We start from the raw sequence: 17,019 nt of genomic DNA, 5'->3' as shown, positions 1-17,019 counted from the left end.
AAGTCAGAGTAAACACATTATGGTTCAGAGGTTGTTCAGATGAAGAGACTTTTGCTCAATTTATTGGAAACCTATACATACTCCCATACATGGATATGGAGAGAAATATCCATGGCCTACTGTGTAGTTGAGGCACAAATGTAATGTTCAGCCCCAGTGTAAAACTGAGACATATTAGTTTCCACTGTATTTCTCAAATAAATTAGAGGTTTCTTTTCTAAATAAACAGAACAGCTCCTGACCATGCTAACATTAATGTTAGCCTGCTTTAATTAGGAAAAGGTCAATTAACATCAGTATTATTCCACATTACCTGGATTGTATTTATATTTAAAAATATACAGAGATTAGTTAGCACATATTTACTCCAGAGGATGATCCACAGTGATGTGACGCCAATGTTTTTTCATCTGCAGCCGAGCCCTGATTGACTTTTCCCAGCAGACAATCGTCCAGCATGTAGCAGCAGATTATTGCTGGTGTGTACTGTCTGTAATTGGTAAATCACATTTTCTGCTGTATTTAGAAAAAGGGACGATCACTTTATTTGAATAAATGAATAAACAAAAGGCAGGTATACAGAGGAAAATCAGATGTTGCAGTTTTACACTGGGACATGAACACAGCTTAAGTTTGCGGATCTCGTCGATGCTGGCAGTGTGAAAATTGTCTCAAAATTATACACATTTGTAAATCATATCATACGTGTAGCCGTTTTGTGGTTTCTCTCCATATATAGATAGCAACTGTAAATGTCAGTTTAACTCGTTTTACCTGTAAAACCTGCCGTCTTTACCGGAAATCAATGTACACACCTCAACGGCTGAGAGTGTTTATTGTTTCAGCGTAACTGAAAAGTTAAGTTTCATTTTCCTGTTCTGGGACATCATGTCCCTATTCCTGTGTTTCAACTCTTCGTTCTCACACACCCACACACATCTATATATAGGGGACATATATGTATACAGCAGATTTGCTTATTTGGATAGTGATAGCAGTTCAGTCTAAACGGCTAAACTATATGGATAATATAGATAAAAGTACCGAGTTTTCATCTTTGTATTCTTCTTTTTTTTAGAGTTTCATTTTTAAAGTTTCATTTTCCTGTTCTGGGACATCATTTGCTTTCTAGTCAGCAACAGAGGTAAGTCCCTACTCCGGTGTTTCGCCTCTCTGTTCTTTTTAAAACAAGTTGTGTTTTTATACATGGATAATGGATGTATGATTGCTAGAACTGATGTGCAGCCGTGCTGTCTGTTTGCTCTCCTGTGGTTTCTGATGGTTTTGCTGAAAGACCTCAGTGCTATTGTAATTACAGAATGTAACTTTGTTTACACATATACATGCGCACACACACACACACACACACACACATATATATATATATATATATATATATATATATATATATATATATATATATATGGGGCACTTATGTATACAGCGGATTTGTTAGTTTGGATAGTGATAGCAGTTCAGTCTAAATGGCTAAACTATATGGATAATATGGATAAAAGTACAGAGTCTTCATCTTTGTATTCAGGTGTTTTCATTGCTTGGCCAGGCAGTTTTTCCTTCACATGGTTCAATCTCAAGAGCTCACTGAGCATGGTAAGGTAATAGGATGCCACGGTTGCTCCAAGTGCTTTGTGAAATTTCTTCCCTCCGCCACAAAGTGCCAGACAGAGTGGAGTCGCCGAGGTGCATAGAGTGTAAAAGTCACCAAATCTTGCTTATCAATAATAACCCTTAATAATCATAAGAATTCTTCTTTTATTAACATCTTCATGAAAACTGTTGAGGTGGGTTTCTGTGTCATAAGCAGTTCCTGTAGGAATAATGTTTAGGTGGAGCAGAACTTTTGTCCCTATAGTGTATTTCAGTTTTCAGTTTGCACTTTGCATTTCTGGATGCAAAGTGAATGTAAAGTGCTAAGTGTGTTATCAGCAATTCAGCGAAGGGAGGGGATGTGTGTAAATGTGTCAGGATTTGTGTTGCGGATGAGAGAAGGAGGACCCAAACGCTGGACTCACAGGTAGGTAGGTGAAGGTTGGTGTTTATTGCCGATGGAGTGAACAAACAGACAGAGGTAGGCAATGGCTGGCTGGCTGGACGACTGGCTGAATGACTGAAGGACTGAACGCGGGCGGAAACGACAACACAACCTCACGAGAACATCAATGACACGACAGAGAAGTGGTAAAACTGAGGAACTTAAATACACAGACTGGATGATGACGATAATTGGACACAGGCGAATACACAGCTGAACATAATGAAACAGGAAATGGCAGGAGTGGTGAAAACAGAACATGAACTGAAAACGCTGGGTCACCGACCCAGGAACCCTGACAAAATGAGTCTACATGTCTGGGTAAGAAGCTGTTTGTCAGTCTGTTGTGACCAGCAAATCTGTTCAGTATTCTAAGTCTGTAAAAAAACAATAATAATATAATCATTTACAATTAGATTAAAATGTTAAAAGCTAATAGAAAATGCATTTATCTCATATAAAAAATGGCAGATATGAGCAGTGCATGTTTCTGAAAAAAAGGCTTTTCAAAATTTATCTGTGTTGATAGCTTTAAAATGACAAAATACAAAGGAAGGCTAAAAAAACCCTGAAATAAAATAATAAAAACTGTGTTTTTAGACCACAAAGGCATAACTTCAAAGTGCTAATGCTGTTTTTCTCCAGACCATACTATCAGGACCAGTGTCATGAACTAAACCTGAACTGAATCTGCGTAGTCGTGGGCAAATATTTTTCTTCCCTTGTGCTGACCAGGTGAACAGTGATTGTCCAGCATGTAGCAGCAGATTATTATATATGCTGGTGTGTACTGTCTGTAATTGGTAAATCACATTTTCTGCTGTATTTAGAAAAAGGGACGATCACTTTATTTGAATAAATGAATAAACAAAGGCAGGTATACAGAGGAAAATCAGATGTTGCAGTTTTACACTGGGACATGAACACAGCTTAAGTTTGCAGATCTGGCAGTGTGAAAATTGTCTCAAAATTATACACATTTGTAAATCATATCATACGTGTAGCCGTTTTGTGGTTTCTCTCCATATATAGATAGCAACTGTAAGTGTCAGTTTAAATCGTTTTACCTGTAAAGGCTCCTTTTACACTCCACCTGAGTTTGAGAAGCTTGCAGGAAAAGAGCCATGTAGAAAATGGAAGTCATCTATTTACCACAAAGGAAAAACTCTACGCTCTTGGTTCAAGGTACTTTGTTGCATTTTTATGAATCTACAAAAATCTGATTTCACTAAATAAACCATTGAATTGACTTATCACAGAGAGGTGAGCTAACCACTACCGGATATAGACAAAAGAAAAGAAAACAACAATCATCAGACCTTGAGTCCCACGAACTCTCAACAGGTTTGTCTGCTCTTTTTTCTTTCTGTGCCTCAAAACCAGAGAATGTTTGAGAATATGAATCAAAAGCATGCAAACATTATATTATTTTTAATCAGCTGTTTGAAGACTTCAGTAGTTTTGACAAATATACCACAGAAGTTCAGAAAAAAAATATTTACATAGAAAAAGTCACAAAAATCTCCATGTACATTGTAATATTTTATGTATTTAAACATCTCTTGAAAGAACCCAAGGAAGATCATGATGAAGATGAAGATGGAGAAGAAGATGATGAGGATATGGATGAAGATAATGAGCCTGACACTAAGAAAAACGAAGATGAAGATGCTACACCGATTTGTATCTCTTCTGAAGAAGAAGAAAGCGAGGAAGATCTTGTTGAAGATGAGGATAGAGAACAGGAAGATGAGGATATGGATGAAGATGATGTTGGTGACGATCAGCGTAGCACTGAGGAATATGAGCATGAAGAAGATGATAATGATGAGGATGAGACTGTGCCTGCTGTTGCCTCTAACAATACTGACAGCAGTGATATCAAAGGTGACATTTCCAATATATTTCCTATTGGTATGTTAGGATAACAAAGACTTTGTTTGTGTATGAAAATAACTTTTCTTCTTTTTTCAGAGAGAGTAACAGCTACAATTCCAACACCTGGAAAACATGCATTAGAGATGAAAGAAGTAAAGGGTATCGTTAACATCCTTCCTGAGGCAAGACAGATTATTTTATTTAAATGTTTCACTGTGCTTTACATTGCTGGAAGTTTTGAGTATGTCACGGATCAGCGATTACTCTACTTTACACCAGCACCGTCATCAAGCTAGAAATTTGTAAAATATTATGGTTCAGCATGGCATTCAAAATAAATTACAAATGTACACTTTTACCTCATCCAGACCGACTATTTAAAAAAAATACTAATACATTCTTGGTTGTCTTAAAACAGAAAATTAGACATCGTCCTCACATACCAAGATCTGAAGTCAGTGGAAATAAGAGAGATGTGGCAAAGAACACAGCAATCAAACTGCAAAATGTTAAGAAAGAACCTCAAGACAAACTGAGTGAGTTGTTCAAAAACCAAAATGACTTTAATGTTGTATTCAACTTCTATATTTTTTTTTCTGTTGTTGAAGTAGAAGAAAAGCATTTTCAATCTATAGTTTAAGTTCACAGGTTTGTCCTTCTTTAACCTCTGATTATGTGAGATGAGTGTGGGTGTACAGTTAATTTGGCTCAGTTCTGAAATGATAATTGAAGTTCACCAAACAATGAGTGAAATCCTTCTACAGGCTTGTGCAAAAATTAGGAGCTTTTTTATTTTATGTAAGCATTTACAGATATGTTAGCACATATGTGGACACAGCTAACTACTATAGTAGTTTTGTTTGCAGTTTGAATAAATATTATTTCTCCATGTCGTCGTGATCAAAACAGATCAGGTGTGTCGGCCATTTGATTTGGTACACCTGTCCAACTGCTCATTAAAGGGAACCCCGAATATTATGAGAAATTACTCTAAATATGTTACAAAATATTTCCACTACATAAAAACATACTTGAGAATAACTATATTTTTTGTTATTCATTAAATCTTTGTTGTTTAAAACTATTTTGGAGCCGTGGGAGTGGCCATGTTTTTCACAAACAATGAATTCTGGGACAATGACTGGGACAATATTGGTTGTCGGCAGTATAGGTGCTTTCGTTCAGCTGACCTGTTTTGTTTTTTATAGTATAGCAACTGTATTAATTAACTTGCCTACTATTGATGTGGTTATGACTTGGTAGACCAGTACTATCTGGTCTTTGAGTCTGACGTTATTAGCCATGTCTGGGCCCAAACTCCGCTGCAAAAGTCAAATGATCACTGCAGCATTACTGAGAGTTGAAAAACTGTCTAAATATGTTCATCTATATAAAAATGATAAGTGTGACGGTTCTACCAGGTGTAACAATTAAGTTTAACATTCAGGCATCCATGAAAATGGAATTTATGATATTTAACTAAGTTAGTTAACAGGGAGTGGCTGGCTAGCTTCCATCTAAATATACCATGTTCTGACTGAGAGATTTATTAAACAAATTAAAACGTATAGCTCTGCTATCACTTCCAACATAAATGACGACAGGAAAGTGAAGAGCAGCGAGGTTTGTAGGGTCATTGAAGTTGGGCTAGCTGGTGTGCTACGCGATCGCTAGTGCAACAAGCTATGTTAGCATAACATAAATAGTAAAGCTGGAGGACGAACGCTAACAAACGGAGGACTGTTTTCCACTCGATAAAAGTTCATGTGAGGGTTCCCAATGGTTAGGGTCAAATGCAATCGCATGGCAGGATGCTGTAAACGGACCAAACGTCAGTCAGGAGAACCACCGAGATAATCCATCCACAATAGAAGGTTAGTCATTAATATACTGCTGCTGCATGGGCTGGGCTGTAGTTACATCATAAGGGTTTAAAAACTGAGCTTTAAAATGATTAGCGGTAATAAAAACTGTGAGAAGCCGACAGTGATCACTGACTGTTTTTAGAGGCTTGTTGAGATTAAATCAAAGAAGATACAAAGCATTAAAACATGTTAAAAACACAACAGTCTTATTAAATGCAGAATAATTTGGGGTTGGAACAGGGGCGATTCTAGGATCAGAGCTTTGGGGGTGCTGAGCACCCAGAGAGCTGCCCAGCCAGGCAAAATAAACTTTACACATCACGATGAGACTTCTTCCCTGTCTCTGTCAGTCCCTGCATACTTAAATGTCTCCAGTTGTCCCGAGTTCTCTATGACTGTCTCCTTGGTGCATTTAAACCCCTGTTTCTCCCTGTCCTTGCTGTGTGTTGTCTTTGTCTCTGTTATCAGTCATCGTAATTTTACCATCTCTGTGCAAGTCTGTAAATTTCTTTATTAAATCATAAGATTGTTAAATTCATCAAGTCTCTCTGTGCCTGGGTCCTCGTCACAAAACATGACATCACTGTTTTGTACATTTTAACACAATTTAATCCCCACATTTGTGAAAGAAAAGCAAAACACTTTTTAAAAAGTCTGTAACAAAACCATCAAATCTGATAAAGGTTATTTAAATGCTGCAAAAGAAGAATGGATTGGAATAAAAAAAATACATATCCTAACATTAATTACTGGGGGAGAATAATGAATGATGCTCATAGTGAGTAAAAAGTAAACTGAGTGCATTTTTTGGACAGATTCACTTTTAATGTGTATGTATAATATAATACAGATACATAAAAAATACTCCCAAAACAGAATAAATTATTACAAAATAATTAAAAAATATAAAAATGGAGGCAACTTTGCCTGTGGTACAGTGTATACAATGTATGAAAAAATCTTTACTGCAGATACTAATTTGACTAATTTAATAATACTAATTTTGTGTTGTAAGATTTATGAGTTTCATGCTTTCATAGTGGTACTTGGGAGAGCTTGACATTTTTATCAGGTGGTACACACTGTAAAAAAGTTTACAGTTAAAAAAGGAGGCTAACAAGGGCTGCCCAAAGAACATCTGGATTAAGACATACGGCTTCAAAAAGTTTTGGTGCTTTACAACAAAGGCTCTCAGTCGCAATAGCCACTGGCAAGCAGTAGCCTCATAGACACCAGTAGTTTTCTCTCACTCTCTCGTCCTCTTGTGACAGATTGTTTTCATCTTGATCTAAACTCACTACTGGTTGACTATTTTCATTCTCTCTCTCGGGTTGCTCTGGTTCAAACTGGAAAGGTTGAACAGAAGCCATTTCCAGAGTGCTGCTAACTGTGAATTGGATGCAGTGCAACCGTATGATGTCGCTAACCATAGTGCATTGAGAAGTAAATAACAATGGCGGCCTACTGGTAAATCAGTTTTATATAACATGTGCTTAAAAGGAAAACATTTGGCGTATTTTAATAACACATATGTGTTATTGAAAGCACAGTACATATTTTAGCGCAGACATGTCTTAATAGCCGGGGTTCCCTTTAATGCATAAATATAATCAGTCAATCAAATGACAGCAACTCAATGCAGACAAGATGATCTGCTGAAGATCAAACTGAACATCAACATCAAACTAATTCTAAAAATCCCAAAGTGTCCATGTTCATATTTTAATCACCTTTATTTTTTCAGAGAAGACAACAACCAGCACAATTTCAACACCCATAAAATCTGCACTAAAGGTAAAAGAAGTAGGAGGAGAAGTAGAGGAGGATGAAGATGAGGTCAATTCAGAATCTTATGATTCTGATTATGAAGCAAACTGGTATTCATATCCCTGCAAGCAAGTCACTCACATCAAAGAATAATGAAATATAGTGGTCTTCAGTCTGAAATATACATCAGGCAAAACTACCAGCCCAAAATATAATAAATGGAAATAATATTTTTTCAGCTTTTTCAGTAATAGATCATTTATCACTCAGATCTATGATAATGAAGGTTACCGGTTATTTCAGAATAAATTGCATTAAAAATGTGATTCAAATGTATCAGTCAATACTTAGAAAATGTTTCCATAGCATTAAAGGTTCTCTTCAGGTAATCAAGTAAAGCAACTGTAAAAATGCTAAGAAAAAGTAGTGGCAGGATTAATAAAAGGCTATTACAAGTTTTGAAATGATATGGTCCATTGTAAAATCACTTTACAGCAATATGTAGTCATGTCTCACTTATCAGTAACTGCAGAGTACCGAGCATCCTCTGGTATTAACGTCAACATAAAAATTGTGTTCATGACATGGTTTTCTGTGTAAAGCAGGTAAACAAATAAATTCAACATTTACTCGTGTTACTCCTTTTTTAAATTATTGTGACTGTAATTGTTCAAGAACGTAGTTTTAAAAAAAAAACAGTATGTCAACTCTCAACGGCTGAGAGTGTTTATTTTTTCAGTGTAACTGAAAAGTTAAGTTTCATTTTCCTGTTCTGGGATATCTCTCTAGTCAGCAACAGAGGTAAGTCCCCATTCTGGTGTTTCGCCTTTCAGTTCTTTTTTAAAACAAGTTGTGTTTTTATACATGGATAATGGATGTATGATTGCTAGAACTGATGTGCAGATGTGCTGTCTGTTTGCTCTACTGTGGTTTCTGATGCTTTTGCTTATAGACCTCAGTGCTATTGTAATTACAGAATGTGACTTTGTTTACACATGCACACATATACACACACAAATACATATATATATATATATATATATATATATATATATATATATATATATATATATATATATATATATATATATATATATATATATATATACATATGTAAATGTATATAGGGGCATTTATGTATACAGCGGATTTGTTGATTTGGATAGTGATAGCAGTTCAGTCTAAATGGCTAAACTATATGGATAATATGGATAAAAGTACAGAGTCTTCATCTTTGTATTCAGGTGTTTTCATTGCTTGGCCAGGCAGTTTTTCCTTCACATGGTTCAATCTCAAGAGCTCACTGAGCATGGTACTGTAATAGGATGCCACGGTTGCTCCAAGTTACTTTGTGTAATTTCTTCCCTCCGCCACAAAGTGCCAGACAGAGTGGAGTCGCCAAAGTGCATAGAGTGTAAAGTCCCCAAATTTTGCTTATTAATAATAACCCTTAATAATCATAAGAATTCTTCTTTTATTAACATCTTCATGAAAACTGTTGAGGTGGGTTTCTATGTCACAAGCAGTTCCCGTGGGAATAATGTGTAAGTGGACCAGAACGTTTGTCCCTATAGTGTATTTCACTTTTCAGTTTTATTCCTGGACTTTGCATACAGGAATGCAAAGTGCATTCCTGTATGCAAAGTCCAGGAAATGCAAAGTCCATTCCTGGATGGACTTTGCATTTCTTCCCTTGTGCTGACCAAGTGAACAAAGAATTCAATAATGTAAAACTTATAAATTGTATTAATTTACTGTATAAAAAATAGAGTGTTTTGTAAAAGTCTTGAACCACAGCTCACTTCTTTATAGGAATATTTACTGAAATATGTGCAAACAGACAGTATACTTATTATTAATAGAAATAGAATAGAAAGTGCCTTGAGGCAACTGTTGTTGTGACAATGCACTTTATAAATAAAATGAACTGAACTGAAATATATAACCAAACCATGTTTGAAAGCGTTCCATACTGTAAAAGTAAAAAAACAGGCTCTGAACTGTACTCAAAGTATGAAAGTAAAAATAATCTCCTTAAAGCACAATTCAACTAATCATATTTGTACAAAGGTAACTGAACCTTTGTATATTATTTTAATATAAGAATAAAATACTATTAGTACATGATGATAAAAATATTCACATTTAATTCTAATGGATGTACTTCAATTGAATATGTTACATAGTGAAAAGGATTTTACAAAAATAACCTATTTTCTGGTGCCTAGATTGTAGAGGGTGAAAGTAAAATGAGTACAGTCGGGGTTTAAAGTGAAATTCAGTAGGTGAGGGATCTTATAGTCTATGTAGTGGCTCAGCATAGGTAAAAGAACCACAACACAATCATTTCTAATGTGAGCTCCAGTAGATTTTCTTAGTGCATGCTGTGATCAGCATATCATACGGCCACAGTGTTTTAAATGCAGTTTTTATACTGTGAGACTTGTAAAAATCCGCTTCTCTTTGTGTTCTTAGAAGAGACAATGATGTATATAAATAATTTTTAAGTGTTTTTGTGGATATTTTGTTGACTCCATTTACATATAGGGGAATTTCACCTGCGTCACTGAAGAGGTGTGCAAAGCTGCCTAGACATCTTGCCCCTCCTTTACTATTACTATTAAACAAGTTAATAAGTTAACTTATAAATAACTAAAAGGCAAGATTTATGAAGTTATCATAGGCCAGTTCTGACTGGTCACAACAGTTCATTTTACATAAAAAATTTAATCGGAGTAAACACATTATGGTTCAGAGGTTGTTCAGATGAAGAGACTTTCCCTCAGTTTATTTAAAACCTATACATACTCCCATACATGGATATGGAGAGAAATATCCATAGGCTACTGTGTAGTCGAGGCACAAATGTAATGTTCAGCCCCAGTGTAAAACTGAAACATATTAGCTTCCACTGTATTTCTAAAATAAATTGGACATTTTTTTTTTCTAAATAAACAGAACCGCTCTTGAACACTTTACTAGAAAACATAGATTTACTAATTACAGACACTAGGCAGTAGCCTGTTACATGCTCAAATGTCCTTGGTTATTTATTATGCTAACATTAATGTTAGCCTGCTTTAAATAGAGAAAGGACAATTAGCATCAGTGTTATTCCACATTACCTGGATTATATTTATATTCAAAATATAAAGAGATTAGTTAGCATATGTTTACGCCAGAGGATGATACACAGCGATGTAAAGCCATTGTGTTCCCATCTGCAGCCGAGCCCTGATTGACTTTTCCCAGCAGAAGATTGTCCAGCATGTAGCAGCAGATTATTATATATGCTGGTGTGTACTGTCTGTAATTGGTAAATCAAATTTTCTGCTGTATTTAGAAAAAGGGACGACCACTTTATTTGAATAAATACATAAACAAAATGACCTGCCGTCTTTACCAGAAGTCAATGTACACACCTCAACGGCTGAGAGTGTTTATTTTTCCAGTGTAACTGAAAAGTTAAGTTTCATTTTCCTGTTCTGGGACATCATTTGCTTTCTAGTCAGCAACAGAGGTAAGTCCCTATTCTGGTGTTTCGCCTCTCTGTTCTTTTTTAAAACAAGTTGTGTTTTTATACATGGATAATGGATGTATGATTGCTAGAACTGATGCGCAGATGTGCTGTCTGTTTGCTCTACTGTGGTTTCTGATGGTTTTGCTGAAAGACCTCAGTGCTATTGTAATTACAGAATGTAACTTTGTTTACACATGCACACACACACACACAAATATATATATATATATACCCCCCTATATACTAGGGGTGCAACGATACACAAAATTCACGGTTCGGTTCGGTTCGATATTTTGGTTTCACGGTTCGATATTTTTTCGATACAAAAAATGTTCATGCCTTTTTAATTTGTCATTTATTAAAATTATAAATATATATTTTAACTCAAAAGTACAGTTTTAAATTTAATGTTGCTGAAACAACAAAATAATAGAATAAAATAAATCTATCTGATCGAGAAATCACTCATCTTTGGAAAAGAGAGTTTATTACAGAGAAATGGCTCTTTCCAAAATAAAAGCTCTACTATACGCTTCTTCTGGGCTATATTCTCAGCAGCATATTAAACATATCAGGTCCCCATAAGGAGAATCATGTGCTAACGGCTGTCTAAATGACTCGGGTAAAGTTTGTAGCAAGCGTGCTTGTTGTTTTTGTCTGCTTCCACTTGTCTTTGCACTAGGATGATGTCGGCGTAAATGTGCAGTCATATTGGTTGTGTTCCCACTAGTGCTGTCAGCGTTAATCTCGTTAAAATGACACTAACGCCATAACGCCGCAAATCTCCGTTAACGAGTTACCGCGGATCGCCCCGAACGTGGGGCTGGACGGCGTCAACACGTTAATAAGCTAACTGCGCTAATGCACTAGTTCCCACCAATTGAGCATTGCGTGGCACATCCGACATACTGTTTTACTTTTGTCCATGACGCGCTTACCATCAGGGTCATGCTTCACATGAAAACCAAGATAGTTGCAAAGGCCAGATCTGAATGAGGGTGGGGGTTCAGTTTCGGGTAGCTTTGAGGCAGTTGCCATGTTGCAACGAGCTTAACTTCTGTCTTGCTAGCTTGTGCTGCGCTCAGTGGATCTGCGCTCACAGTGCAGCCTAGGCGGAGTAGTCGAACGCAGATCCACTGAGCGCTCAACGCAGACAGCATCGTCAGAAGAAAAGTTGATAAAATAAATAAAAATTTTGTATTGTTCGATTCATATGCGTGCGAACCGAAAGCACTGTATCGAACGGTTCAATACCGATCACGAGTATTGTTGCACCTCCACTATATACATACATATATGGGGGTATTTTTGTATACAGCGGATTTGTTGATTTGGATAGTGATAGCAGTTCAGTCTAAATGGCTAAACTATATGGATAATATGGATAAAAGTACAGAGTCTTCATCTTTGTATTCAGGTGTTTTCATTGCTTGGCCAGGCAGTTTTTCCTTCACATGGTTCAATCTCAAGAGCTCACTGAGCATGGTACTGTAATAGGATGCCACGGTTGCTCCAAGTTACTTTGTGTAATTTCTTCCCTCCATACAAAGTGCCAGACAGAGTGGAGTCGCCAAAGTGCATAGAGTGTAAAAGTCCCCAAATTTTGCTTATTAATAATAACCCTTAATAATCATAAGAATTCTTCTTTTATTAACATCTTCATGAAAACTGTTGAGGTGGGTTTCTATGTCACAAGCAGTTCCCGTGGGAATAATGTGTAAGTGGACCAGAACGTTTGTCCCTATAGTGTATTTCACTTTTCAGTTTTATTCCTGGACTTTGCATACAGGAATGCAAAGTGCATTCCTGTATGTAAAGTCCAGGAAATGCAAAGTCCATTCCTGGATGGACTTTGCATTTCTTCCCTTGTGCTGACCAAGTGAACAAAGAATTCAATAATGTAAAACTTATAAATTGTATTAATTTACTGTATAAAAAATAGAGTGTTTTGTAAAAGTCTTGAACCACAGCTCACTTCTTTATAGGAATATTTACTGAAATATGTGCAAACAGACAGTATACTTATTATTAATAGAAATAGAATAGAAAGTGCCTTGAGGCAACTGTTGTTGTGACAATGCACTTTATAAATAAAAATGAACTGAACTGAAATATATAACCAAACCATGTTTGAAAGCGTTCCATACTGTAAAAGTAAAAAATACAGGCTCTGAACTGTACTCAAAGTATGAAAGTAAAAATAATCTCCTTAAAGCACAATTCAACTAATCATATTTGTACAAAGGTAACTGAACCTTTGTATATTATTTTAATATAAGAATAAAATACTATTAGTACATGATGATAAAAATATTCACATTTAATTCTAATGGATGTACTTCAATTGAATATGTTACATAGTGAAAAAGGATTTTACAAAAATAACCTATTTTCTGGTGCCTAGATTGTAGAGGGTGAAAGTAAAATGAGTACAGTCGGGGTTTAAAGTGAAATTCAGTAGGTGAGGGATCTTATAGTCTATGTAGTGGCTCAGCATAGGTAAAAGAACCACAACACAATCATTTCTAATGTGAGCTCCAGTAGATTTTCTTAGTGCATGCTGTGATCAGCATATCATACGGCCACAGTGTTTTAAATGCAGTTTTTATACTGTGAGACTTGTAAAAATCCGCTTCTCTTTGTTTTCTTAGAAGAGACAATGATGTATATAAATAATTTTTAAGTGTTTTTGTGGATATTTTGTTGACTCCATTTACATATAGGGGAATTTCACCTGCGTCACTGAAGAGGTGTGCAAAGCTGCCTAGACATCTTGCCCTCCTTTACTATTACTATTAAACAAGTTAATAAGTTAACTTATAAATAACTAAAAGGCAAGATTTATGAAGTTATCATAGGCCAGTTCTGACTGGTCACAACAGTTCATTTTACATAAAAATTTAATCGGAGTAAACACATTATGGTTCAGAGGTTGTTCAGATGAAGAGACTTTCCCTCAGTTTATTTAAAACCTATACATACTCCCATACATGGATATGGAGAGAAATATCCATAGGCTACTGTGTAGTCGAGGCACAAATGTAATATTCAGCCCCAGTGTAAAACTGAAACATATTAGCTTCCACTGTATTTCTAAAATAAATTGGACATTTTTTTTTTTCTAAATAAACAGAACCGCTCTTGAACACTTTACTAGAAAACATAGATTTACTAATTACAGACACTAGGCAGTAGCCTGTTACATGCTCAAATGTCCTTGGCTATTTATTATGCTAACATTAATGTTAGCCTGCTTTAAATAGAGAAAGGACAATTAGCATCAGTGTTATTCCACATTACCTGGATTATATTTATATTCAAAATATAAAGAGATTAGTTAGCATATGTTTACGCCAGAGGATGATACACAGCGATGTAAAGCCATTGTGTTCCCATCTGCAGCCGAGCCCTGATTGACTTTTCCCAGCAGAAGATTGTCCAGCATGTAGCAGCAGATTATTTTATATGCTGGTGTGTACTGTCTGTAATTGGTAAATCACATTTTCTGCTGTATTTAGAAAAAGGACGACCACTTTATTTGAATAAATACATAAACAAAATGACCTGCCGTCTTTACCAGAAGTCAATGTACACACCTCAACGGCTGAGAGTGTTTATTTTTCAGTGTAACTGAAAAGTTAAGTTTCATTTTCCTGTTCTGGGACATCATTTGCTTTCTAGTCAGCAACAGAGGTAAGTCCCTATTCTGGTGTTTCGCCTCTCTGTTCTTTTTTTAAAACAAGTTGTGTTTTTATACATGGATAATGGATGTATGATTGCTAGAACTGATGCGCAGATGTGCTGTCTGTTTGCTCTACTGTGGTTTCTGATGGTTTTGCTGAAAGACCTCAGTGCTATTGTAATTACAGAATGTAACTTTGTTTACACATGCACACACACACACACAAATATATATATATATATATATACCCCCTATATACTAGGGGTGCAACGATACACAAAATTCATGGTTCGGTTCGGTTCGATATTTTGGTTTCACGGTTCGATATTTTTTCGATACAAAAAAAAAATGTTCATGCCTTTTAATTTGTCATTTATTAAAATTATAAATATATATTTTAACTCAAAAGTACAGTTTTTAAATTTAATGTTGCTGAAACAACAAAATAATAGAATAAAATAAATCTATCTGATCGAGAAATCCTCATCTTTGGAAAGAGAGTTTATTACAGAGAAATGGCTCTTTCCAAAATAAAAGCTCTACTATACGCTTCTTCTGGGCTATATTCTCAGCAGCATATTAAACATATCAGGTCCCCATAAGGAGAATCATGTGCTAACGGCTGTCTAAATGACTCGGGTAAAGTTTGTAGCATGCGTGCTTGTTGTTTTCGCTGCTTCCACTTGTCTTTGCACTAGGATGATGTCGGCGTAAAATGTGCAGTCATATTGGTTGTGTTCCCACTAGTGCTGTCAGCGTTAATCTCGTTAAAATGACACTAACGCCATAACGCCGCAAAAATCTCCGTTAACGAGTTACCGTGGATCGCCCGAACGTGGGGCTGGACGGCGTCAACACGTTAATAAGCTAACTGCGCTAATGCACTAGTTCCCACCAATTGAGCATTGCGTGGCACATCCGACATACTGTTTTACTTTTGTCCATGACGCGCTTACCATCAGGGTCATGCTTCACATGAAAACCAAGATAGTTGCAAAGGCCAGATCTGAATGAGGGTGGGGGTTCAGTTTCGGGTAGCTTTGAGGCAGTTGCCATGTTGCAACGAGCTTAACTTCTGTCTTGCTAGCTTGTGCTGCGCTCAGTGGATCTGCGCTCACAGTGCAGCCTAGGGCGGAGTAGTCGAACGCAGATCCACTGAGCGCCAACGCAGACAGCATCGTCAGAAGAAAAGTTGATAAAATAAATAAAAATTTTTGTATTGTTCGATTCATATGCGTGCGAACCGAAAGCACTGTATCGAACGGTTCAATACCGATACGAGTATTGTTGCACCTCCACTATATACATACATATATGGGGGGTATTTTTGTATACAGCGGATTTGTTGATTTGGATAGTGATAGCAGTTCAGTCTAAATGGCTAAACTATATGGATAATATGGATAAAAGTACAGAGTCTTCATCTTTGTATTCAGGTGTTTTCATTGCTTGGCCAGGCAGTTTTTCCTTCACATGGTTCAATCTCAAGAGCTCACTGAGCATGGTACTGTAATAGGATGCCACGGTTGCTCCAAGTTACTTTGTGTAATTTCTTCCCTCCGCCACAAAGTGCCAGACAGAGTGGAGTCGCCAAAGTGCATAGAGTGTAAAAGTCCCCAAATTTTGCTTATTAATAATAACCCTTAATAATCATAAGAATTCTTCTTTTATTAACATCTTCATGAAAACTGTTGAGGTGGGTTTCTATGTCACAAGCAGTTCCCGTGGGAATAATGTTTAAGTGGACCAGAACGTTTGTCCCTATAGTGTATTTCACTTTTCAGTTTTATTCCTGGACTTTGCATACAGGAATGCAAAGTGCATTCCTGTATGCAAAGTTCAGGAAATGCAAAGTCCATTCCTGGATGGACTTTGCATTTCTTCCCTTGTGCTGACCAAGTGAACAAAGAATTCAATAATGTAAAACTTATAAATTGTATTAATTTACTGTATAAAAAATAGAGTGTTTTGTAAAAGTCTTGAACCACAGCTCACTTCTTTATAGGAATATTTACTGAAATATGTGCAAACAGACAGTATACTTATTATTAATAGAAATAGAATAGAAAGTGCCTTGAGGCAACTGTTGTTGTGACAATGCACTTTATAAATAAAATGAACTGAACTGAAATATATAACCAAACCATGTTTGAAAGCGTTCCATACTGTAAAAGTAAAAAATACAGGCTCTGAACTGTACTCAAAGTATGAAAGTAAAAATAATCTCCTTAAAGCACAATTCAACTAATCATAT

The 17,019-nt window shown here is 36.1% G+C and overlaps 1 protein-coding gene across 2 annotated transcripts in view; it reads left to right on the top strand.

Annotated features, from left to right (window-relative positions):
* The first annotated feature begins 928 nt into the window (after window positions 1-928).
* Window positions 929-17,019, top strand: part of LOC120439962 (nucleolin-like) — a 30,216-nt gene continuing 14,125 nt past the window's right edge. Inside the window, exons 1-2 of one of the 2 annotated variants that reach the window (XM_039611467.1) lie at window positions 929-1,144; window positions 1,544-2,374. The gene's annotated coding sequence lies outside the window, so the exon portion shown is untranslated. The remainder of the gene's footprint in view (window positions 1,145-1,543; window positions 2,375-17,019) is intronic. The other variant, XM_039611469.1, reaches the window with a different exon arrangement.

This window comes from Oreochromis aureus, linkage group 4 (genome assembly GCF_013358895.1).
Source record: "Oreochromis aureus strain Israel breed Guangdong linkage group 4, ZZ_aureus, whole genome shotgun sequence".
Lineage (NCBI taxonomy): Eukaryota > Metazoa > Chordata > Actinopteri > Cichliformes > Cichlidae > Oreochromis > Oreochromis aureus.
This window is presented reverse-complemented; position numbering and strand designations above follow the sequence as displayed.